This window comes from Apodemus sylvaticus, chromosome 8 (genome assembly GCF_947179515.1).
Source record: "Apodemus sylvaticus chromosome 8, mApoSyl1.1, whole genome shotgun sequence".
NCBI lineage: Eukaryota > Metazoa > Chordata > Mammalia > Rodentia > Muridae > Apodemus > Apodemus sylvaticus.
Window position 1 is genome coordinate 83,902,596 of NC_067479.1, and position 27,116 is coordinate 83,929,711.

At 44.2% G+C, this 27,116-nt stretch overlaps 1 protein-coding gene and 1 pseudogene across 1 annotated transcript in view; one reads left to right on the forward strand and one right to left on the reverse strand.

Annotated features, from left to right (window-relative positions):
* Positions 1-27,116, reverse strand: part of Gng2 (G protein subunit gamma 2) — a 98,453-nt gene that overhangs the window by 18,223 nt on the left and 53,114 nt on the right. The gene's annotated exons all lie outside the window — the stretch shown is intronic.
* On the forward strand, positions 7,412-12,899 carry LOC127690790 (serine/threonine-protein phosphatase PGAM5, mitochondrial-like; annotated as a pseudogene).

A 27,116-nucleotide genomic window follows, 5' to 3' on the forward strand; every position in this document is an offset into this window, starting at 1 on the left:
TTGCTGGCCACCAAATCAGCGACTGATTAAAGGCTCTAGTCTTGTTTTTTGGATTCTATGGAATCCTGGTGATTTTTCTTGTTCTGGAGGGGACAGATTTAGAGCGTGCAGTTTTGCTGCAGTAATAAGTATATCATGTACATTCATTCAGCTATCAAAACAGCAGAAAATTATCTTGCACTTCTGGATAGTAGAGATATAGAATGGGTTTCACTAGGCTAAAGTCTCGGTGTAAAGGGAGGAGGCAGGGCTCCATTTCTGGTTTTTCATGTCTTTCAGGGAATTCTTCATGGCTGGAGAAGGTGAGCTGAATCCTTCTCAGATCACTGCCTTGACTTTCTGAGAGGCCATATCTGCCCTTGACTCTAATTCCTATTCTACCTACCTCTGCTGGGATCCTTATAACTCCAATGTGACTTCCAATGTGATTCACCCCAGATATTCTTCCTCTCTTTAGGTCAGATGCTCAAGAGCCTTAACTTCATCTCCGATCTGAAGTTGCCTTTACTGTGTATCCACAGGTTATAGGAATTGGAACCTGACCAACTTCGGGGAAGTTAAGAATAGCCAACTACTTTTCAATTCAATTTCAGGCCGATTCCGTGAGATAGAACCATAGCTAACACTGTTAAAGTGGCCCAGAACTCGAGATTAGGTAGGGCATGAGCCTAGAGGAAAACTTAATGCTACTATTCTGCTAAAGGAACACAGCAGTAAAATGGCTCCTAATGTCACTCTGCTATACCCATAGATCAGTGTCTAGCTCCTAAACGGGCACGGTGTGGAAAGTAAGAGGCTTTGGAACACTTAGTGCCCTAAGCGGGGCATTCTCATCAAAGTCCTCTCTTCAAGGATCTATGTAGAAGAGGCCATGGAGAGACCGTTAGAGTCATAGGTGATGGCTGACTCCAAGGAGACAGTGTCTTCCAGACACACAGGACTGATGAACATACGGAACTATCAGAGACTGTGGCAGCTTGCACAAAGCCTGCACAGGTTCAATCCAAAGGAGTCCCAGCACTGTAGATGGAGAGGTCGATGTGGGCTGCAAACCCTTTCAAGAAACTATCTCCAGTAGATACCCACAGACAAAGGAAAAATCGGCTCTCTCCAGTGAAGTCTGACTGAGGATATTAATCACACTTCATGGCAGGCCCCTCTCCCATGCACATGAGTAGTTAGCTAACACAAAACAAACTATATGGACTTTTGTAAATTTTTTGTCTCATTTGTCTCATTTTACTTTGTTTGGGCTTTTCTTCTTCTTTTTCTTTTTTTTTTTTGGTCCTGTTGGTCTTTTGTGTTTATGTGTGTGTTTCTTGTTTTGTTTTGATTTGTTTAAGGAAGAGGAAAAGAACATAAAGTTGGGTAGGTAGGTGGGAAGGATCCAGGAGGAACTGAATGAAATTTATTTCAATTAAGAATGAATAAATAAATAAATAACATAACATGATGGCTTAAAGATTCATGAAGGATGCAATATTTTGTGTGTGTGTATGTGTGTGTGTGTGTGTGTGTATGTGTGTGTGTGTGTGTGAGAGAGAGAGAGAGAGAGAGAGAGTGAGTGTGTGAATATGTGTAGTATCACAGCTTAAAAATCCACTCACTTTTTGAGGAACACTTTGGTTACTTCAATATTTTAGCTATTTTGAACACTGCTATGAAGATAGGCATTTACATATCTCTTCCATACCATGCTTTCAACTCCTTAGGGTAGACTTCAAAGGAGAATTTCAGATTATGTATATATGTAAAGACATGAATATATAAATAGAAGTAAAACTATAAAATACATAAAATCAGAATAAAGGTTATACAAATATATAATAACACAGCAAGAATGCATAAATGTACAATGATATAATAATATATAAGCATATGTGATAAACAGTATATAGTCTGTGTTTCTAACTATCAAGCTGGTTTCCAGCATGACTGTGCCATTTTATATTTCATCAAAAGTGCTTAAGACTTTTAATTTTTGTATATGCTAGCTAAATTTGTTATTTTCTGATACTGCTTTTTCAATAGTAGTTAGTTATCTTAGTATTATTTTGTGTTTTCTTAGATTTGCATTTCTGTTATCAGTATGGCTGGGCATCTTTTCACTGGGGATATGGTGGTTCTCTTGCCTTCTTTTGGAATTTATTACCCATATTTTTTAAATTAAAATGTATTCTTCTTTCATTCATTACATCCTGCCCACAGTTTTCCTTCCTTCCTCTCCTCCCATTCCTTCCTCCTCACCTCCACCACTCCCCATCTACTCTCCTCCATATTTCTTTAGAAAAAGGCAGGCCTCCCATAAATATAAACCAAACACGGCATATCAAGTTTATTGTGCCTTTAAAAAGAACCTTTTATTGATTCTTTGTTCATTTCACACGATGCAGATTTCACGGGATGCAGCCCAGTCCCACGCATCTCCATGTCCCTTCTTTTCCACCCTCCACTCTTGCTATCTCTCTTCCAAAAAAGTAAACAAATAAAATAAACAAACAAAATGAAACAAAACCAGAACCATCCCGTTGTAGAAGCTGTAGTGTGTCCTGCAGCGTGCTCCTTTGTCCACACATCTTTACTTGCAAACGTTCACTACAGTGAGTCCTCCCAACCCTGAGCTATGCTATGGACCATGCTTCTTTGATTCATTCTGAGTTAATTTTTCTTAATCATGTCAGGTGTATGTCTCTATTTTGCCTTTGGCTATCTGATTTTTCCAACCCCATTGGTTGGGAAATATTTTTTGCCTCACTAATTATAAACTAAAAGTTTGTTTTGTTAAAGCTTACTGCCCGCCCCCAATTTAAAAGTGGGGCCTTTGGATGGAGTTACATCATGCAGAGGGAGTTCCCATAAATGTGGTTAGGAGGAGATGGAAGACAGGATCTTATCCCAAACCCCCGAGAAAAGTGAGGAAAAGCTTGACACCGACAAAGTAGGCAGAGGACCTTTGGCTGTATTTTTTGTTGTTGCAGACTCAGTTGATTTGTACATGATCCTGGAACCCTTGTCACAAATCGTCTGAATATGTAACACATTATTCTGAGTGCTCTCTCTTGTCCCGCTGGTCTAAGACAGGTGGCCCCTCCACAGTTCTGCCAATCTGTTGCTGTTTCAAAACCTGAATTAGGTTTTGAAAATAGCAAGTGTGAGGACTACTTTAATTTGTCCTTTTGGATGATTGTTTCATATATTTGGGACTTTATATAAATGTTAAGAGGTTTTTCTATGTTGGCTAAAACCATGGTTGGAATTTTGATAGGCGTTATTAACATAAATTTCTTTGGGGTAGTATTGGCATGTCGGTAGTCACTCTTCAATTCCTGGCTCTGGAATATCCTTTCATCTATTTGTGCAGTCTTTAATTTTTTTTCAGCAATGTTTGTCAGCTTTCATTGTAGTTGATTATCTCTGGCTAATTACTAAATATTATTTTTTGATGCAATTATAAGAGCACCCATTTTCTTAAATTTCCCCTTTGGATCATTTCTTGTTTACGTATAGAGATGTTGCTTCACTAATTCCCGGTCTGAGTTGGAAGCAATTGCATACCTGTATGGTGAAGCGTGGTTGAGGAATGTACTGCACTTTGATAGCACAGCAGATTTAAGAGGGAGGGACATTCAACTGGGTGCTTAGACACATCAACAGCAAATCGCCAACCATAGTCAACTCTACTAATGTTCTCTTTCATTTTATAGGCAATTCTAATTGGACAGCATCTATTCTAAGAGAAGAAGAAACAAATTCAAGCTTAATAATTGCTGAAACCATCACAAATAAATATCTCTAGAACAGTCACAGAGATTGTATGTGAAGGATTGTAGAAGTCTGCAGGAATGTCACATCCCACCTGAATTCCAAACCCACGAACACACAAGGCGTTCTATTCATTCATGAGTTCCCACCCAATCCAAGAACTAGGAGAATTCTTTGGGGGTGATAACAATCTCCTTTCTTTCCTTAGAAACACATTGAGCATTTTTATTTTCTTTGGGATGAACTTTTTGGTTAAAGAACCATACATTTTTCTTGTCACTCAGGCTTTGTAAAACACACACACACAACCCTTTATTTCTGTGACATGAAGATAAATAAGTGTTTTGAAAATGCCCTAGAGAGTGTCCATTAATTGTGGAGGATTTTGTTCTTTTCATCCTTTAATGGGTTTTGTTTGTTTGTTTTTTTAAAGCATTCTTTCCCTGGGAACGTTTAATTACTACTGTGCATTTCTCTGTACCATGTTTTGATATTTGCCGTAGGTGTGTGTCTGTGTGTGTCTATGTGTGTCTGTGTGTGTATGTGTGTGTTTTGATTAGTTTGCTTTGTATTAAACTGATAGTGAACAATTTATAGATCTGGAATACAAATTAGTAGTTATTTAGTTTTAAATTGGAAGACCAATTTTAAATTGTCCCAATTAAAAATTTTTCAGAGATTTTACAATGATTTTTCTGTATATATATCTGTGCTAAATGGTCACACCATAATCATCCAAGTTGAACTTGGGTAATTTGTCATTCACATTTTGATTCTTACTCAAATTTATTGCAAATATACCGACATTATATATTGCATATGTAATATATATCATAAATGACATTATGCATTATATGTCATCAGATTGATAGTATTATATATACTGATGAGATTTGCATATATGCACTTATAATTTCACCATCAGGATATTAGTGAACATCTGGACAAATGATGACTGCACTCTAAATCGAATAATGATAACAATGAATCTGCCCAGTCTCGAGGCAGCTTTTAGTCTTGCATCTCTTTCTGTTACCAGGTGGCCACTTGGACTTGGAAATAGCAAATTAGTGAATGGATCTCTGCCAATCAGCATGCACCGTACTGTGTGTTGATATACCAGGAGTTACTTCTTCTCCCTAAACACTGCCAAGCCCCGGGGCATCTGGATTAGAATTCACCATGCATCTTCACTCATTCATTCGGCCCCAGCCAAGCATTTCCACAACTGGGTAGTCACAAAGATCTTTTTGGAGTCATGGTGTCTTGGTTTCCTTGCCTATCCTCACTTCTGAGCAGCACTAAGAAAGTTTGAGGCACAGAATGAAAACAGAAGGGGCAGGGCACATGCGCAGTATGTGTATATGCAGTGTATGTGTGTCCACACCAACAGTATGTAGGAGCTTGGACACAGAAGGTGCTAAACAATCATGGGTTCCTCCAGTCACTGACTTGTGTGTAGAAGTCAGGGAAGACAAGGATGGGAAGCAGAACAGAGAGGGGCAAGAGGAATGGTGGGGAGACACAGCGAGACAAGCCATCCTAGGTAGCCTCAGGGAGTTCACAGGTAAACTAAAGAGTAGACTGGATCATAAGGGAAACAGAAATCTCCCAAGAGTAGTCCTCAGCCCTATCCTGTCCCCTGGCTCTACTCTTTCATGAGGGAACAAGGAGTATATTTCACTTGTACACCAAAAATTTGCTGTGTGTCACAGTTGGGCCAGGTTCATTCAAGTGTCACCTTACTTAATCCTCAGCACGAAGCAGGGCAAGTGCAAGCACCAGCTCTGTCCTCAGAGGAAAGGGAGGCTTAACTTAAGTGGGCACATGAGTGAGAAAAACGCTCCTGTCTTCCTGGGAAAGACTTGCTTTAGATGCTTCTCAATTCACACCTTCAAAGCACCAGTCTGGTTCTAATCTGGGGTCTGTGGTACATGTTTACTCATCTGCACACACATAAAAGTCATTTCTCACACTCTGCAGGTCTCTGTAGCTTCCGGAGGAGCTCATGTGAACGAAACCAATAACCAGACTTGCTATCGGACTAAATGGGAAGAAAACAGTCTCAGGAATGACGTCAGCCTCACCCTTGTATTTCCCTGGGAAGCAAGTGCCACAGGGAAGGAGAGAAAGCTACTCCAGGGCTTCCTTCCACTCTGCAGGGGGGCTGACTCCACAGTGTGGGTGGAGAGGAAGACTCTGCACAGCTTCCCTGCAGGTGGCCCGCACCGGAAATAACAGCTCTCCCATTCTCAGCAAGCTGCAGGTTTTGAAAGCATTATCTTGTACAAGATTCAGCCTTCCTCATGGACACAGGCTAGCTGATTTTCATGGCCTTCTAGAAAAACATAGGCGTCCATAAAAGCGTTACTTTCGAAATCACCAGTTTTGTAAAATGAAACAGAAGAGGTTGTATTGCCACGCTAAGATGGCATCTGAGCTTTGAATAAAGCCCTGCCTTGTCTCAGTAAATGAGAGTCTGGGTACTAGGTAAGCTTTGTTCCCACCAAGAAAGGATTAGTATTCTGTATTATATATGCTGTTCTTTTTAAATTATTATATGTATGGAAAGAAGCCTTGATCACGAGCCACAGGATTCTGAGGATAGAGAAATACAACCTTGTTTCTATGGCAATGGCTGTTAACCTACTGATGTCTAATCCTCTGTAGCAGCAGGCAGTGGGGATCTGACGGGCAGCAGCCTTCTGCTTCCTTGAAGAGATTATCTATTGGCTAATTAATTTCTTTATAAGAAACTGGTGCTTCATTCTCAAATCCTTAATAGATCCCAAACCTAGAAACGCTTCCTGGGGTTCGGTAGACTTCCCCGGCTGAGCTCCCTGGTGGAGGCTCCAATGTTCACGCTGGTGTACTAAATGAATCAAGTCAGCTGGTCAGCAGAGATGCTGAGCTCTTCAAAGGTGACCTGGGCCTCTTCCACTCAGGTTTGCTTTCATCTCTGAATTATCTGGGAGTTCCCTTGATTCAAGCGATAAACAACACAAGACTGAGGAGCATCAGGAGACAGGAGCTTCCGGCTATGACAGTGGAAATGCCAGCCTTCCTAGGGCCTCTCTTGCTTAGCTATAAAGTGAGCTTTTCACAGGCGTGCCTAACCTTGCAGCAGTCCATATAAAATTATGGAGTGCTGTACAAAGTACGGAAAACAGTGACTGCTACTGCTTACAGAACCACCCCTGAGCCTGGTGACCTAAAAAGACTACATAAACATCTACATTCCCTACAGCAAAGAGTATGGAAAAAGAAATCACAGAATAGGAAAGGCAAAGGAGAAAAATCTGTGAACTCTAGTAATAAAGAAATTAAATAATAAATGAGAATTTAAATGGTTTGGGAGAGGGATCTGCTCTGGAGGAGAGAGTAATCCTCTGAAATTTCTAATTTTCATGAGCAATCTGTCAAAGAGGTGATGGTAATTTGAAAGTCAATCATGATTTTAAATTATCAAGGATTTATTGAGTGCTTAACGGTGGCGTCCAGAAGCAACAATCATGCAGTCTATTCCGTTTCTGCGGGAACCAGCTGCTAGGGAAATTCTAGAACACGCCGTGAGCCTTCTCAATGATGCTAGAAAAACGGCTCCTCTCGCTGTTCCCTTCTGCAGGGCAGACCCATGCCCACTAGCGGCATGCGTAAAGGTTTCTTTGTACCACAGAATAAGCTGGCAGGCCTAGCAGGCAGGCTTGTGGAATTGGCTGCTGCGTCTCTCCTCGGGCCTGTTTCCTGTACGCAAAGGACCAGCAGAGCCCACAGCAAGTGTTTCTGGCAAGAGGCACGCTGCCTGCCTGCCCTGGGCCCACATCACCAGGTCTGGGCTTGAGCCAAGTTCTCTGTTCTCCCGACAATGTAGCTCGTGCCTGTAGCGGCTGTGGTGATTTTGCATCCACAACAGTCTAAAAACCTTTACCAGGATAATCCAAGCTTTTCTCTGACTTTTGTTGTTGTTGTTGTTGTTGTTGTTGCTTCCTGACTGGTATTATTAGAGATCATTATTTTGCTCAGACATTTATCCAATATTCATTAGACCTGCTACTGAACCACCGAAATAGTTGCGTATCTATCTTCACTAAACAGCCTGCTCCAGAGTTCCCCAAGGGCCTTTGCACATGCGCTGTGGCATTGTTGGGGGGGAAAAAGGTTGCATGCCCCGCCCACTTTTGCATCTTCCATTTTGCCTCTACTCACACTTTATGAATAAAAGGATTTTGGCATGGCCATTTATTTTATGTACTTAGGGGATTTAAAACAGTATCTATCAATTGCAGGAACAAAACAAAGCTCTGCTCTGCGCTGCGCAGGGCTGCTGATGGAAGGGCTCATTAGAAGGTATGATATAAATATTGACACATGAGTGACAGGGAAAGTTAAAATCACTTCATTTTCTAAAGGAGGTGTGTGTATAGCAGTAACTCTTGCACTGTAAACAATAACTCACCCCAGAGAGTCATCCGTTGCACGGGGACCAGCAAAGGACCACATATCAGTTAACACGTCACGCCCCGCATCTGCAATGCTGTCTGTCAAGTGGTACTGGCCAGGAACTTTTCTTACAAAAGCCCAGGTTCAAATATCGAGTTCCTGACCGTGTCTCTGGAAGGGCTTCCACCCAGCTCCTGTCGTACCCTGGCTTTCCACTCTAGTTCTTTCTTTCAGTGTACTATAATCCCTTAATGTAGAGTGATACTGATTAGTTACCAACAATGTCTTTCCTTCATTCATGCAAACTAAGATCAGCGACTTGAAAGTGCTCCTGCCAACTACTGTTTAATGAATCCAAGTCCTCCGTGCCCAGCCCTGAGGATGAGCAGAGCCTCAGCACAGACTCTTGCTCTACCCTACCACACATGCTCCTGAACAAGCCGCCTCAGTAGCTCTTTGGTGGTAGAAGGGCCATGTGACAATATCCCGAGAGCGAACCGCCCAGGTTCTGAGTCATGCATTCTTGGGGCAAACCGTAAGCCTGACACTAGTGTGCCAGCTTCTCTCTTACCATTTTCTGGAAACCACGCAGAAAGGGACTAATCTGCAGGTGACCAGATGTAACCTAGGTTGTTTTTTGTTTGTTTTTTGCCTTTTCTGGTAGCCAGTGACACACATACTCTGATAGAAAGTGCAGAATTTGGTCCAACTAGGAGCTCCTCTGTCAGCCTATGATCACTAGTCTCTGAGAGGATTATGGAGTCAAAGGCCCACGTCCCTGACCCCTGAGGATGCAGTGTTCATGGCTCAGGTTCCTTTTGTAAGTTCAGGGTGAGGAAGAATAGGTAGCTGCCACCCAGTTCTCATTGTCTCTCCCTCTTCCACATTCTCCTCCTCTTCCTCCCTCCCTCCCTCCCTCCCTCCCTCCCTCCCTCTCTCCCTCCCTCCCTCCTCTTCCTCCCTTCTCTCTTTTTCTTTCATTTGTGGTGTTAAAGATTGAACTCAGGACCCCCAGCTTCAGGCTAGCTACGCATGCATTCTACCACAAAGCTGCCCCTCTAATTCCACCATCTCCCTGTTTTTCCTTTTTTAAATAAGTGTGTGTGTGTGTGTGTGTGCACACGCGTGCGCGCATGCCCGCGCACATGCCAGTGTTTACATATGGGGTCAGAAGTTAATTTTCAGGAGTTGGTTCTCATCTTCCACCAGAGAACTGAACTCAGGTGGTCAGGTTTGGTGGCAAGTGCCTTGACCTGCTGAGCTACCTAGCCAAACGGCACACACACCCCACCTCCAATAAAAGAGCTACGTACCTTTTGGGGAGGGTGGGACCAAAAAAGCATAGTCAGAAAATAAGATTCTCCATAATCCTTTCAACTATAGACAAGTTAACTCTTGCAGTAATTTCTCAGTGTTTTTCCCACCTTGGAGTCTCTCTCTCTCTCTCTGTCTCTGTCTCTCTCTCTCTCTCTGTGTGTGTGTGTGTGTCTCTCTCTCTCTGTCTCTCTCTCTCTCTGTGTGTGTGTGTGTGTGTCCCTGCTGAGAAGATGAGAACATAATGCTAAGCAATATGTGGTCCTTTGCTGTTCCCCATGCAATGGATGACTCTCTGGGGTGAGTTATTGTTTACACTGCAAGGGTTACCGCTATACACACACCTCCTCTAGAAAATGAAGTGATTTTAACTTTCCCTGTCACTCACGTGTCAACATTTCTATCATCCCTTCTAAAGAGCCCTTCCATCAGCAGCGCTGCGCAGTGCAGAGCCTCGCTTTGTTCCTGCAATCGATAGATACTGTTTTAAATCCCCTCTCTAAGTATATAAAATAAATGGCCATGCCAAACTCCTTTTATTTATGAGAAGTGATTAGAGGCAAAATGGAAGATGCAAAAGTGGGCGGGGCATGCAACCCTTCCACTCACAATGTCCCTAAGCTAGAAAGTAGGCGGGGCATGCAACCCTTCCACTCACAATGTCCCTAAGCTAGAAAGTGGGCGGGGCATGCAACCCTTCCACTCACAATGTCCCTAAGCTAGAAAGTAGGCAGTTACTGCCTTTGCTGATTCAGAGAGGCCCGGGCTTGTGGCGCGCCAGGCAAAACACCCGATCTATCCAAACCAGGGATCTTTTTATAACACCAATTAAATACTTAATGCATATGTCATACAGGTTTATGGTACTCAGGGCGACACTGTTTTATTTAATAACCATGCTTTCTTTGTTCTTCTGTCCTTTTTTTTTTCTTTTCAGGAGGTTGTGGGTAGCTCATGAAATAAAGCCTTCTCCAGGAACTGGCTGAGGACTTTTCTAGGAATAAGCAGATTTTTAAAAAGGCTCTAATATCCATATCTTTCATTCACTTTAAACAGGTTTGATATATGAAGCTTTTGAAGCCTATAAAACCACAACCCTTATGTTCTGGGTAAATTAAAAACAAGAGACAGGATGTTTATCTGAATTGCTTTAGAAAATATGACTACCAAAAAAATGTCAGAACGCAGTACTTAAGAGCATCTTTGACCTACTTAGGTGCAGGTTTTTTTTTGTTGTTGTTGTTTTTTTTTTGTTTTTTGTTTTTTGTTTTTTGTTTTTTTTTTTACCATTTCATGAATTTTTAGAAAAGCATCTGACAACCCTTTTCCCTAATGCTGGAAGCATTATTGAGCTACAGACTTCTCGTTAAGTTGTCTTTTCCTCCCTTCAAATCAACAGCCACAGCTAGAGCAGCCCTGAGAGAAGGCCATAAAGGCGGGCGGGCGGGCGGGCGCAGTGAGTAGTTCTCCTGCTCTGTGGCCCCGTGCTCCCTGATGGTGCTCGCTCTGTTCTGATATAACGAGATCAAAGGCACCGGCCTTGGTTTGCTCACCTTATTATTATTTTTGTGCTGCTTTACGAAGACTTAAAACGAAAGAAGAAGAGAAGTGAAGTACAAAGGCTTCCTGATTAGACTGTGAAGAGTATTTGCCGAGTGCGTTTCTGCACTTCAGTGAGATAGGTTTAATGTTGTGCAGGGGGAGAGAGAAAATTGTGTGGCTCACCAGGGAATTTTTAGAGGACACTTTTCTTCTGTAAGTGTGGTGTCTTGTGATGGAAATTGGAAAGGAAAGACTGAGAATCTGGGAAATCAGCGAAGCCAGGAGGCTGGAACTGAGATACCCGCCCCACCCCCCCACCCCCACCCCCCGCCCCACGGAACTCAGGGCACAGGTGTGGAGAGGGACCCTGCCAAAAGGGACTTGGTGTGGAAAGCTGAGGCTGGAACTCTGGATCCAAATTCCAGCTTTGCTGAGTGACTATGCCTGAGCTAGCTCACAGCGGGATTTCCGGTACTGTCTTTCATGGTTGGATTTCCGGTACTGTCTTTCATGGTGGGATTTCCGGTACTGTCTTTCATGGTTGCTGCTTCTTTTCTGGTTCTTTCTGTTCTTCTAGAGACCTGGTATGGCATTTATTGCTCCTCTTCCTATATCAGTGAACCCCACAGATTTGGACTCTGTCAGGCCACACCCCAAAAGCAAATCCCTTAGAAAACATGGGGAAATAGATGGGAAATCTCTGAGGCCAACAGCAACCCGGGTGTACGGGGAGATTCAGACATTCCCACCGGAGGCATCCACTCCTGGGTTCCAAGACTACTCCTGGTGATTATTCTCAGACTCTTCTCTCTTTGATCCACCACCCCCAATCCCTCCCCACAGCCCCCACAGCCTGTACTGCAGTCTACTGAATTCTCTGCCTTCTAACTGTCCCTCAAAGCTGCTGAACACAGACCTAACCGCGTTCACATCCCATCATCTGTCAAGGCGCCTGCCCTTCTCCTGGCATCCTTGCCTGGTTCACTTTCCACCACATCCGCCGGTAAGGCCCCCCAGTCCTGGCTGGACAGGATGCTTAGGTGAGTCTGGAGCAGTTAGAGAGTGCTAAGTGGGCACAAATCACAGGACCGTCCTCCATGAGAACTCACTACAGTGAAGGATCCTGCTTCCCACCGCAGGTCCAGTTCCCTTTGAGCGATTTTTCCACCCTTCTCTTCCTTCCTCAAAGCTCTTGTACCTCCTTGCTCTCTGTGTTCATTCTCAGCTCATCACTTCACTTCTTGTCTTAGTAAAAAAAAAAAAAAAAAAAACAAGGCTGGACCACTATAAGGCAAGAGCTACAGGGCACGTATTCCGCACCCAGCATTCCCAGAACCACATGGATGGCTTGCTGGAGAAGGCCCACACTCTGGCCCCATTAGGTCAGGAACAGGCTGAACTCCCAGGGCTCTGACTTGCAAAGCTGGGATTAAAATTTAATGAAATAGTCCATTCCTCTGAGACCCATGTGGTAGAGAGCACAGACATCATCGGTAAGCACCTGCCAGGTGTCTCCAGAGTCGGCACAGACTTGCTACCGGAAGGTGCCCCCATTGAACTGGTTCTATCTGCCTCTCGCTGGAAGCCAGAGGCTGTGCAGTACTATGAAGATAGAGCCCGGATTGAGGCTGCCTTCAGGAAATACACCCACCCACCGAACTGATGCCCAGCAGGAGGAAGGCCATGCTAATGTCATCTGCTATATTGTTTGTAGAGCATTGCCGTTTCCCTAGAAGGCTGGCTCCGCTTGTCCCTCTACAATGGCAGGATCACCCAATGGTTGCACTCAGGACCCTTGTGACACAGGGTTCATGCCCCCAGACAAGATTACTCGGTCCTGAGGCTGCCTGTATGACTGCACCCTGTCCTCTGCTGGTGGCCTGGCTACAGCCTTCCCTTGTCTTCCACAGCTGTGCTGTGGCTTTATGCTGTCTCCAGAAGAGACTATCTCAAATGTTACATTTGGGTGCTTTTTTTTTTTTTTTTTTTTAAGGCTCAGGCCGAAGAAGGCAACTTAAGAGTTAGATGGCCCTCTTGAAAGCTTTCTACTTTACCACTAATCACCAGCACAGCCCTATGAGGTGTGACAGGAACCTTCCTGTCACAGTAGGCAGGCCTGTCACGGGTATTGTACTGGCCTGGCTGTACTGTATCTCGTGATTACAGAAGATCAACAGGACAATCCATAACCTCTGGCAGAGATCTGTCAGGTAAGATGGTGGTTGTTTACAGGTGATTATTTCATATACTGCAATCAAGGAACTTTGGTTGCTTATTTATTAAAGATTTTCCTCTTGTGGGTTCTTCCTTTGAAAACCAACTTCTCAGCTCAATTAAGAGATCCTGTGTCTATTGCATCTGACTGAAGGACAAAGGGGCTGGCTTCCTAGAAGGTGGATAAAAGCCATGAAGGAAGTGGCACTGCAAAAGACTGTGGCCTATATAAGGCAAGCAGGGGACAGTCCTGTAAGAGTTCCTTAGAGGCCAAGAACCAGAGGAGGTGGGGGGGGGGGGCGGATGCTTACAATTCTAGCATTTGGGAGGCAGAGGCAGGATCATGAATTTCTAGCCAGCATGAGTTATGTTGAAAGACCCAGAAAGATATTCCTGGCTGACAGTTCCATCTTAGTTTGCTACTGGCTACTGTTAACCTTGGACTTGTAAGTTATTTAGAAATGATGTGTTTGCCCCAAATATTCTGATAACTTAAGAAAAACTGGTTTATGTGTATGTAGTTTTGCTTTTTCTTTTTGAGACATAATCTTAACTGTTGCCCAGGCTGGCTTCAAACTTGAGACCCTTCTCAGTCTTGTAAATGTTGGGATTGCAGGGATATACTACCATAACTGTTCCCCCCCCCAAAAAAAACCCAGTAGTTTCTTTCTTTCTTTTTCTTTCTTTCTTTCTTTCTTTCTTTCTTTCTTTCTTTCTTTCTTTCTTTCTTTCTTTCTTTCTTTCTTTCTTTCTTTCTCTCTTTCTCTCTCTCTCTCTCTCTCTCTTTCTTTCTTTCTTTTAGTACAGTTTCTATGAAATAATTGTGAGCATCTTCTGTAATCAATGCAATGAATTGGAATACTTGATGGAAATATGTAATAAAATTCTACTTAAAAGAAAAAAAAAGAAAACAGCAGCAAGCCGATGAGAATGTGCATGTCCCCCAGGACCATCCCCCATTCCCTCACCCCCACCCCCTGAGCATCCTTCCTTAGCTTGGCTTCTAGGGTGAGTGAGTGCCTCCTGCCCCGTGTCAAGGTGGCTCCTTCTCAGAGGATCACTGGATACCATCTTCTCCCGCTCCTGAACATCCTGCCCCTGTGTTTCTGGTTTTCTCTGACACCAATAGTTGCTCTAGTCTCTTTATTGGAGCACTCTCATCAGCATGTAAACATACCAAACCAACTCCCATCTTAGAAATAAAAGGGCTGGAGAGAGTATGTAAGAGCGCTTGGTGAGTTGGCATGGACCTCAGTGTAGATCCCTGGTATTCATGTTCTTTAAAAAGGGAGTGGGGGCTGGGCTTGTAGCTCCAGTGCTGTGCAGTGAAGACAAGAGGATTGCTCGAGCTCTGGGTTCAATGAGAGACCGAGTCTCAAAGGAAAAAGATAGGGAGTGATGGGGCAAAACACCCAGTGACCTCTTATGCATACGCCACAAACTATTCAGCTAGCCAGCTAGCCAGTGAGTCCCTGTCACCACCTGCTATTCCAGACGCTACTGCAGGGAACACACGTCTATAAATGGCTTCTCAAGAGCTGCTTCATCTCGCAGCTCTTCAGATGTCCAAGTCGAAGTGGGATTGCTGGACTCCTAGACCTCCCTAGGGGCTCCACGGCAAGCTTTCTACCTCAGCCTCCTGAGCTGCTCAGACCATAAGCTTGTGTCATGGAATCCTGTTTACTTTTAATTTTTTGAGCAACCCACGTACTGTTTTCCATAACACTGGCACTGTGTTGCATTACTAGCAACATCGCTCAGAGCTGACTCAGTCCTCTGTGGCCTTCACATCTGGAAGCGCTGTCCTGATCCTTTGGTTCTTAGCCCACTGCCCAACTCTGCTTGCTTGGCACTTCTGACCACATTCTCATCAATGCTTGTTAGCGCTGGTGTTTCTGGATTCCTGTCTTACTGTCCTATTACCTCCTTCTTAGCTGTGCCTGCTTGGTCTCCACCGTCTCCTCGATCCCCGTGTCTTAGTCTGTTTTCTCTTTTCTACGCTCACGTTCATCACCCTATGTGATCCCTCTAATTGCCATGGCTATAAAAACCAACTTAGATCTCCCAGGCTTATGTGTCCAGTACCAGTCTTGCCTGTGACTTCTGGAGCCTCGTATCCAACCACCAGCCTGCCCTTGCTGTATGAATGGGCAGCCCTCACTTGCTGTCACTCAAACCGAACTGTTGATTTCCTCCAGCAGACTGCCTCCTGTGGCCTTTGCCACCAGTCCTACAGTTCTCTGTTTCTAAAAGTTCAGACTGAAAACTCTCAGAGAACTTCCCTGCCACAAGTATCTCTTCTCATATCTCATTTCCACTGGACCAAGTTCAGCTCCTACCACTCCATCACACACACACACACACACACACACACACACACACACACACCAGGATATCAGTTTGTTCACAACTTATCCTCACAGCCACAGTTCTAAGTCCTTCCAATGGACTCCAGACTCTGAATGACTAGGGACCTGGAATCCCACTTATTGGTTTCCTACTGGATCCAACTCTTTGTTCCAATATGATGGTAACATCGACTTGCTGTTTCTAGAACAGTCTTGGGACCTTTGCACTTTCTCATGCCTCAGTAAGGCATATTTTTTTCTGTTGACTTTAGTCATGCCTCCTTCAACAGTATCTTTTTCATACTACTGTATCACTAAGTCTAGAAAGGCGCCTGACTCCTGGTAGAATGAGTGAATAAATTACTGGTTCATCTTTAGTAACTAGTAATAGTATGAGTTAATGAATGAGGTGCACATATTGTTTTTGTCCAAGAGTAATTCGATAATGGGCCTTGAAAGGTCTACTGCTTTGGGACTTGATTAACCACAGGGGAAGCTTAGTGGAAGCCAGCTTCCAAGACTTCTTGTTGATGAGAAGAATAGCAAGGTATCCTGAAAAGTGCAGTAATAGCACTTATATCCAGGGGGTAGTCAACAGCCACCTAACTGGAATTGAAACATGTTCAATAGTAGAGAAATTATGTCTGTCAGCACCATCATAGCCCAGTACCAGTGCCTGGTGAAGTCATGGGTTCCAGAGGAGAATCTACTATTGCCACTTCCTTAAATCTGTATAATCTTTAACTGCATTCTAAACACTTACCCTTTAACTGGCAGGTAAGTGTATCCTCATCTCTCATCAAAAAAGCTTCTCTGCAGCACACAGAGACCATTCCAGAATGTCACAACTAGTCAAAAATGAAGAGAAGAACTGAGCGTGGAGGGCTAATCAATACGTCTACAACACAATTCCTACACCTAGGACTTAGGGAGCATCTTGGAAGGGGAGGTGCAAAGATGGTAAGAGGCAGAGAGCTAGGGTGTCTGCTGAGAGGAAAAGCCTTCCATACACGACAAAGAAGCTGAACCCGTGACCAGATCCAAACAACAATACCAACTGATGAACCAACAAGGATGGAGGGGAATCTCACAAGACCCTGTGCTGGTTAGTTTTTGTTGACACAAGCTGGAGCCATATGGGAAGAAGGAGCCTCAACTGAGAAAATGCCTCCCTCATATTCTCTGTGGGTGGGTCTGTGGTGGCATATTCCTATTAATGGTCGCTGTGAGAGGCCCCAGTTCATCGTAGGCAGTTCCACTCCTGGTTAAGTTCCTGGTTTTCGTAAGAGCAAGCTGAGCAAGCAGTGTCCTCTGGGGGCCTCTGCAGCAGTTCTTTCCTGCCATGACTTCCCTTAAGGATGGACTGTGATTGGGACATGCAAGCCAAAGAAAATCTTCCTTCCCCAAGTTGCTTTCAGTCACAGTCTTCATCATACCAATGAAGAGCCAACTAGGATAGACCCCATCCATAGATAAAGAACTATAGGCAATTAATAACTACTGAGCGAGAGGAACCCATCCTCTCCAGGGACAAGCCCCCATGATAGATTACCCAGTCTCAAGAAGTCAGCTCTAAATACAGATACATCTAAGAAAAACTGAACAGACTCAGCAGATTGTATTTATAAACTGCTGTATGTGTGTATGTGTGTGTGTGTATGTGTGCGTGTATATGTGTGTGTGTGTAAAACAATAATAATTAAAGAATAAGAGGCCATGCATTTAAGGAGTGTGGGGGTGGGGTTCACAGGAGCAGCTGGAGGGAGAAGAGAGAGGAAATGATATGAATATAGAACTTATGTATGAAATTGTAAAAAAAAAAAAAAGATATCCTATTGGCCTCTAAGCTTTGCATTACCAATATAGAGAAATCGATCTGAAGCCCCCTTTACGTGGCACTTCTGGGACTTGTTACTTTCATTTAATCTTTAGAAAGGTAAGCAGCAGAAAGAAAGGTCAAGTCCAAGGACTCATATTGTATTTTTCTGTTTAAGGGAAACACAACTAAAGTAAAACAGAAACAGATTTCGTGGCTGAAGAAACAATAGGGAAGTCATGTGACTAAGATCACAGACTGACTGGAAGTGACCCTCACACCCTGAGCACAAGTGCTGACACTAGAAGCCTCCAGAAAGCCAGAATTCTTTCCCAGGCAAGGCCCAGCCTACAAACATGACTTGTTTCTTCCACAAATTAAAGCCAAGGACAGAGCTCACATCCTGAGCCATGTAGCTTCCTGTGGATAGGGATTAGTAAGCCTCGTGGTTATGGTGGCCCTTTATCATCAAGACAGGATGGAGCTGGGTAAGCAGAGCTGACTTTGACCATATTTGTACAGCGCCAAATATACCACAGGAAGCTCATACAAAAGAATGGAAGCTAATTCCTGCCTCGCTAGGCTGCCATTCCCTTGACTGAGAGCGGAGCGCCAGGTTGTATACAGAGGTAAATGCTCACTGTTGGGAGCACAGCACAGCAGTCCTTGCACATGTAGATCCCCAGAACCAGGAATGCTAAGCATGTAGAATTGTCTTTCCAATGGGAAAGATGTGAAACCTATTCTCCCATCCAGAAAGCTGGGAACTGGAAGTGTCTAATTGCCTCGTGATCTGTGTTATCTGTTGGGCTAAACTATATCAACCAATACTAGAGGTGGCTAGTAATCTAAATGACACTTCAAGCCAGGGGCTTTCACAATGAAGACCAAAGACCTTTCTATTATCTGTATAACCAGAGGCTCTGCAAGTTCCCACAACCAGGACCAGAGGTGGCTAATAGCTCAAATAACCTCTATGTTATCTGTCTGGTGAAGAGCAGGGCAGACCCTTCCTAAGACCCTTAAGCTAGTACAAGCAGCATATCTCTAAAGCCCATCTTCTTGGAAGAAACGTCGTGTACCCTGAGTGGAGTTCTGATGTAATTAAGCTTCCTTAACGTAACATATTGGGATTGTATTTCACTTGGAAACCTTTCTTCCAAATTTTATTGTGTTTAAATTTGTTGGGAATAAACCTCCTGGCATTAGACTCCCTGAAGTTTGATCCAGGCTGACAAAGTCAGTCTAAGCAGAGTTTTCATTCTCACCTCTCCATGTTTCACTGCCTACCTCTGGCCACTTGCAGGGTTCCCCTCAGCTCACAGCATAGAAAGAGGATAGAAAGGGAGTTTACTGTGTTTCAAAAGACAAATGCCTCATTGCTGGGGAAATTAAAATGAGGGCGGAAACATGTTCTGATAAAATCAGATAACATTATCATAGCAAAGCTTTCTAGAGGTACACATTCCCCATCAAAACTGCTCTGTCTGTCTGTCTGTCTGTCATACTGGGATGAGGACTTTCTGGACAAATGGCCCTGCCAGCCTCTCCTCTCAGCCTCACACCAATGTCCCCTGTGTTCCTGTGGCAAGTGGCATCAGTGTTATCCTAGTGATAATTTCCACAAGAATCCAAGCAGACCTGAATAGAAAGTGATCTTCGCTTCTAGTGGGAACACGTGTATATAGCACCGACCCCACCCACCTACACTCACTTTGGGTTGCAAGTTCACAGCCCGTGTTCACGAGTAGAGTCTAGTATTCTTCATCCTGTGCCTTGCTTGAAGGAGCAAACTCTGCTGGGGCTTCTAGGGGATGATGTGATTTGTGGAGACTCGTTTTCTGAGGCCCTGAAGGCTTCTTAGTAAAGCTGGCCCTGAGCAATCTCCTTTCTTCTCACATACACAGCAAACAGAACACCAGAGGAGTCATGTTAGGATGATTTACCCCGGTCATCCACCACGGAGGTACAAAATCAAAACCTGGAGTGGACAGAGGCCCCATTACAGTAGCTCTTTAAAATAGCTGGAACAATAGCGACAGTCCCTTGTAGGGCTTTTTATCCAGCCACTCTGTGATTAAGCATATGGCCTAAGGAACACTGTAGCACAGTGGAGTCGGTTTTGAACTTCAAGCCCTGGAGAATGGTCTGAAAGTCAGCAATACTACTGTAGTTTCCCCCTTCAGTCCTGAGACACACACACACACAACACAGCACACAGTATATAGCAGTTCTTTGAGAATTCCTGAAGGTATGGATCGCTAAAACTGAAGTAGGGTCTACAATGGGCTCTGCTGCTGCTCCCAACAGTGGCCCTGAGGGTGCAGAGGTGGGAGAAAGGTGGCACCCAGCAGGGCTCTCCCAGAGCTCTGGTGTTGCCGTGGAGGGAACCCATCATGGCTGAGATTACTTACAGCTAACTTCTCAGTGTTTGCAAACGGCATCAGAAGATTGTGGTTTTGTTTTGTTTTGTTTGTTTGTTTTAAGCTTTCAGCCTTCCTTTCCATAGGGTTGTTCTTCCAGAATATCCAAGAGAATTGTTTACACTAACTGGGCAACTGAAACTTTGCCTGCTCTCTGAAGTAATGCTTTCTTTACATATAGAGACTTGGGTGGTACTTCTACTCGTAAGTTCAGTAGACTGAGAGCCACGGAGAATAGGACACATTCCTTGCTCATGAGCACAACACAAACCCAGAAACAAACCCACAAAGAAACCATTTCAAGTTAGAATGGCAGTACTAAGAGAGAGAAAGCCCAAAAGCTACTGGAAGAACAAGAAAGGACATATGTCGGCTGATTTTATACCAATTGACACAAACTAGAGTCATTCAGAAGCAGAACCACAATTGAGAAAATGCTCCACCAGGCTGACCTGTGGGCAACCCTGTGCTACTGTCTGTTTGATAATTGATGGAGAAGGCCCATTTCTCTCTGGGTGGTGCCACCTCCTGGGTAGGTGGTCCTAGGTTCTATAAGAAAGCAGACAGAGCAAGCCATGAGGAACAAGCAGTAAGCAGTACCCCTCACAGCTTCTGCTTCAGTTCCTGTCTTCAGGTTTCTGCCCTGTTTGAGTTCCTGTCCTGACTTCCTCAGTGATGGATGGATTGCACAGTGAAACTGTAAACTGAAATAAGGCCTTTTTCCTCCTCAAATTGTTTCTGGTCATGATGTTTTGTAATGGTGATAGAAACCCTAACTAAGACAGATATCCTGTTTCCTCCTGCCTCGCTCTCCTCAGAGCTGGGAGGGCACATGTGCACCTTTACACCTGACCGGGATACTTCATAATTTCACGGAAGCTCTCTATCTGTGTTATGCCACTGTGACATCCTAGCCATGCTAAGATATGTAGGCAGGTGCAATCACTCTTATTTTCTGATTAGAAACTGGAGTTCAAATAAGTTCACTAGTTTGTTTTAACAAACAAACAGACAAAACTGTCAAGTAGCCCCTAGATTAGGAAATAAAGGTTTCTGATGTGGTCCTTAAAGCCAATCAAAAAAAGAATAATGCTTGCTTAAAGTAATTCATACTAAAATGTGAAAAGCCAATATGTTACACTTATAAAGAGACACTTGCATTTTAAAAGGTTAATGGATTTAAAATTACACAATGAATGTGGAATGGGGGTAGGGACTGGATGTAGGTCTTTCTAAACAGAGAGAATCTTTATGATTTTTTTTGTTGTTACTAACTGCCCTAAACTGAGGTGACCCACACTGTGGGTCTGTGAGCCCATCCTGTCTCAGGGAACTGCTCTGTTCTGCCCTAAATTCAAGGGCATCTTGCTTATTAGCTCATGCTTTATTAATAAAAAAAAAAAGTTAAGTACAGTGAAATGAAACTTGTACCATTTCCCCCCCCCCATCTGAAGAGGGTGGTGATATGGAATAGAATCCATTTAAAGTTTGCCAAGCAAATGTCTTTCCACTGAAACTGAAATCAAATACCCAGAGAGACTAGGAAAATACAAATGTGTGTACCTAGAGATTTGATTATGTGTGGCATAGTCAAACAAACTAATCTGCTCCTCAGCTTCCAACAGTGCTGCGTGTCTCTCTACCATGGTCCCGCCATGGTGCAGATCCATACCTCACGTTTCCTGGAAGCTTGGTTGCCCATCATCATTCTGAGATTTGCATTGATGCTGGTGACAACCCCTGAGCACAGTCCCTATAGGTCTTCACAGCCCACTGGCTGCAGATGCCCGTGCTCTGCTAACCCACAGCAGAAGGAAGGCTTATATTCCTTCCTACATTACAACAGCATTCCCTACCTGTTGACTTATTTCCTCTGCTCAGGGTGGTATTTTAAAGTAAGAGATTATGAAAAATAGACTGACGCGCCCACTGACCCATCCGCTAACTGACCCCACCCCACCACTGATCCACTCCCTGTAAGCATTCCTCCTCCACATGTGGAAAACCTTAAAGAAAGGCGTTTGCCAGACTGCCCCAGCTCACAGATGCATAGCTTCCTGTTTAAACAGGAGCTCTAGCAGCTGCTCTGGGCAAATCCTGTGCCAAGTGTCTGCAGGGCAGCCCAGCCCTCGCTCTGCACCGCAGCCTGGCAAAGCGGCTGCACGCTCTCTCTGGACCACTAACCCACCCTCCCCACTGCTCAGGAATTGTCGGCTTGGGCAGAGTGAAAGGGGTCTTTGTGCACAGGAGGCTGTTATTTCTTCAGCAGACTCCCACATAAAGGCCTTTTTGTTTTTCACTCTTTAGAAAAGTTGAGCTCTTTCCCAAGTCTTTGGAGAGGGCGGGGATGCCAAACGCAGGAAGGACACTGGCGGAGAACGGATGGTGCCAAACTGGTGATGTGGAGTTCTTGTGGTGGCCCTCACAGGATGGTTCCTGGTTCCCATCTAGGAGTCGAACCCCAGTTTTCCAAGGTGAGGGTGATGGTGTCCAATGGTTGCTAGGGAGAGGGGACATGGCTCAGAGACCAAATTCAGGAAAAAACATAGTGACTCACAACTGTGATCCCAGCACGTGGGAAGCTGAGGCAGGAGGATAAAGACCTGAAAGATAACCTGGGCTACATAGTGAGACTGTCTCAACTAACCAATGATTTACAAGCAAATTATTTTATCTTGGTACCTCAAAAACAGTTCTTGGGTTTTGTGTCCACCTGTATGTGTAGTTGGGTACACACATGCCAGTTTGTATGTGTGTGCACAAGAGTGTGGAAGTCAGAGATAGCACAGAAGCAGAACTACCCCAAACTATACTAAGACAGACCAAAACCATCTCTGCAGAAGGCAAGAAAGGCTAACCTCAGACACAGAGAGTTATTTTTTATTTACTTTGCAACAGGATCTTCCATCATCTAGGCCAGTCTTGGCTTCGTATGTACATGAAGCTGGCTTTGAACTCCTGGTCCTTCAGCATGTACCTCTTAGGGTTGGGATTACGGACATGCACTACCACACCCAGTTGATGTGATGCTGGGGACGGAACCCAGGCCTTCATGTATGCTAAGCAAGCACTCCACTAACTGAACGACACACCCTCAGAGTTAGTTTATTCTTTATCAACTTAGCATTTAACAAGAACTTATCATTACATCCAAGTGTTATATAAAAGGTGAAATTATGATGTTTATCCTGAAACTGCTAAAGAAAATAGCATGGAGAAAACGACAGGGCCTTAGTGACAGGCATATCGGGAAACCGTGAGAACTCAAAGCTTGCTAGCTTGAAGCTGAAACGATCTCCTCGGGAGACAGGCATCACTGGAGTGAGTGCTGCTACGTTTTCCAGTGCCTTTAATGCCTAAACCAGAGGGCTGTGCTAGGGTCCCAGACTGACACACTCTTTACCCTCACACTGTCTGTGTGTCCGCGTATCTGCATGTCTGCAGTTTTGCCTCATAGGAGTCTGGTCTTTAGAGGAAGCGTTAGAGGAAGCGGCATCCTTTTGGGAGAGGTGATCATAGTCTTGCAGGCACTATTCTAAGCACTAAGTTAACTCAGTGGCTCTCTCTAGTACATGGTGAGCATTAATGTGGCCCAACCTCATTGTTCAGGAGATGGACTCACAGACTTAGTGAGAAGCCTACCTAGACACAACAGTGGGCAGGTGGCTGATCTGGATTGAAGCCCTTGCAGATGGATGCAGGATATGAGCTTTGATTTCACGATGACACCCAGCCTCTTAGGAGTTTGACTCCACATGGATCTTAGAGATAACCTTAATTATTTCACTCTAAGGGAGAAAAAAATGGGCCTCTAAGGTTTCAGCTGAACCAGGATCCCTCTAATCCTAGTGACATGTGAGCCCGCATCCTCCCCTCGCAGCCACACTCTCTGAGAATCCTGGCTCCCTTGTTGCCATGACTACAGAGGTTACCATTCATCAGCTGTGTGAAGCCATCTTGTGGGTGCACAGGTCCTCATGGCTAGAACATCCTTTCCATTTTCCTCCCTTCTGATGCCTGCAGGTTGGAAGGGAGCTTGCATCCACCCCAAACACGTACTCTACAAGCCCCAGGCCCCCAGTGCTCACTTGGACCTCTCATTATAAATTCTGCCCACAGAAAGTCCTTCCAACAATCTTTCACGGCCTTGTGTCTCCTGTTCCCGCTCTTCAGACCACGTCTGTGATGTGATCGGTAGTCACATCTAATCGTATGTGCATTTAGTTCCCATTTCACCAGCTGTTCTGAATGTTCCAGGGCTATAAGGATTTACCCAGAAATACCTAGAACCTAATATGATATTAGATAGGTCCTAATGGTAGGTCCTCAACTACTACATTTTAAACACAGTTATGCCAGCACTGTTTGGAAGATGATCTTGGCCACCCGTAGGTTGCCTAAGAAGCACTTAGTGTTCTGAGCCCATGAAGTCTGCCATGTCACCATGTCATGGGACCACATCTGTCCCCAGAGCAGAACATATTCAAATCAACAGCAGAAGCTCACTTGACTTCCAAATCTTTCTATCACTGAGTGTCCAGAAACCCTCTAGGTACCCTGGAGGTGGAACAGACAACACTGCAAGGTTTCAACATGACACATAGCAGAGACCAAACGGCCAGTCTGAAATGTCTAAATTATATGCTCCATCAAGGAGACACTTCTGTGAGAAGTGGAAGGCTAACTAAAATGATTGTTTGTTTTTGCTTTTTTTTGTTGTTCTGTTGTTGTTTACGTTTTTCTTGTTTGTTTGTTTTGCTTTGGTATGTTCAGTAATTATGTACAAGAAACTATTTCTTTTTATTCCATCCTTTCTTTTAAAGCCACACCCTCTCTCTATTCTCAGGCTGTCCATGAACTCACAACTCCTTGCCTATAATTCCCAAGTTTGAGAATTACAGGAATGCACCATCCTACATGGCTCTGGAGCTATTCCCACAGATGCTTAAAACAAAGCAAAAACTATTTCTTTATGTATTAACCACAGAGTGTTATTGCTAGTACATTGATATTGCCTGTATCTCTACAAAGGGTGGGTTTGTTGAATGAAATTAACTGCCAGTCACCATCTGAAATAAAGCGCACATCACAGAACTGAAAGGAACACAGTGTTTACTACAGCTGAATACAAAAATGTTTCCTAAATTCTATTTCTTTGGTGATGGAATAAGAGGATGTTGAAAACACTTCTTATGTGCCCTTTGGTTTTCTGACCACTCATGATGAAGGTACTCAGTCAGTAATTTCTGCAGGGATGTGACAATCTGCTGGGTTCTATTCCAAAGCTATTCTCTAAGCAAAAGCCTTTTACATTTTTCTTTTCTGTGTGAGGAATTTTATTTATTACTTATGTCAAGAAGCACAAGTCATTGGACAGACTATAAACATAAGAGATGCCCTACTGGGGACAGGCCAGAGATGAACAACTAGCCATCACTTTTAGAAAACGCCTTTGTGAAAGTTGGAATAGAAAGACAATTTTAAATTTGAGTTTGACCCTCTGCCTCATTTTACCAAGAAGTAACTAGAAAACATTGGTAAAACAACATATTTTTGTGACCAGTGCTCAATGTAGACTTTGTCTACATAAAGACAGCTAAAGTGAAAGATCTACGCACTCTGAGGTGCCGAAGCAGTGAGGTGTCACATACAAAGTGTGGGGTGCAGAAGGGGTGAGGTGTTACACAGGGTGCCTGTGTCTTAGTCACTGTTTTATTGCTGTGAAGAGACAAGATGGCCAAGGCAACTCTGTGAAAGGAAGCATTGAATTGGGAGCTTGTTTAAAATCTCAGAGATTTAGAGCATTGTCATCATGGTAGGAGGCATGGTGACATGCAGGTAGGCACAGGAGCAGTGGCTGAGAACTTGACATCCTGATCTGAAGGCAGAAAGAGACAGTCTCAGTATGGGCTTTGAAACCTCAAAGCTCACATCCATCCAGTGACACACTTCCTCCAGCAAGGCTTCCTCCTAATCCTTCTAATCCTTTCACTCCTCTAGTGACTATATGCATTCAAACATATGAGCCTGTGGAGGCCATTCTTGTTCAAACAACCAGACTGGGTGTCATGGTGACACAGTCACAGCATGTGGCCTTGTAAGCACCTAGAACTCTGATGAATAAAGATGCTTCCAGGATTGTTTCCACCCATTCTGCTGCCATGTCCAGCACATTTTTCCTACAGCTTTCGTCTTCTTCCTTTTGTGTGTGTGGGGGGGTGGGGGGTGGAAGGAGGGAGCCTGTTAAATCCTACTCTACTACTACCCCTTGTGTGTGTGTGTTTGTTAAGAGAGAGAGATGAGAGAACAAGAGTGTGTGTGTGTGTGTGTGTGAGAGAGAGAGAGAGGGAGAGAGAGAGGGAGAGGGAAAGGGAGAGAGAGAGAGAGAGAGAGAGGGAAAGAGAGAGAGAGAGAGAGAGAGAGAGAGAGAGAGAGAGAGAGAGAGAGAGAGAGAGAAATTAGGGGTGCATGGGTATTTGTGTGCAGTGGATGCGTGTGCATGTGGAGGCCACAGACAATTCCAGGTTCCCCAGGAGCCATTGCCTGTCTTTGGAGACAGGGCCTCTCACTGGCCCGGAGCTTACCAAGTAAGCAAGGCCAGTTGGCCAGTGAACCCTGGGATCCACCTGGGCCCACTTCTCCTGTGCTGTGATTACAAGCATACATCTCCACACCTAGTTTCTCACATGGGTTCTGGGGCTCAAACTCAGGTCCCCGTGTTTGTGGAGCAAGCACTTTACCCACTGAGACATTTGTTCATTTCTAATAAAATGTTTCTGATGATTAATAAGGAGATGATCAAAAGTTCAGATTTTCTTTTGTAATCAGAATAATAATTAACAAGCTCCACGGTATAAATTAAAAAAAAAAAAAAAGACCTGATTTTTCACTTTCAGGGAACAACAAATCTCCTTTGATTAATTCCACACACTTTTAATTTGAGGAAGTTTGGTGTCTGAGGGTTTAATTCTGCTTGCTGGATGGTAAGCGATAAAAAAGAGAATTCTAATCAACTCGGCCCAGGCAGAGGTTGGGACACTAATCCTCCAGAGGGTGATGATTTCTCAGGAAGATTACAGAGGCTACTGCAATGCGAACTCAACCCATCCTGTCACTGCCCTTAGAAAAATGGAATGCCATGTTTTTGTAGTTTCTTTCCTCTTCCTGGGGTTCAGCAGGTGTAACGTGTGGGGTTTCAGAGAAGTGGGGCACGCTATCTACTTACCGCCTGGGACAGCCCTGTGGGTCATCCTGCTT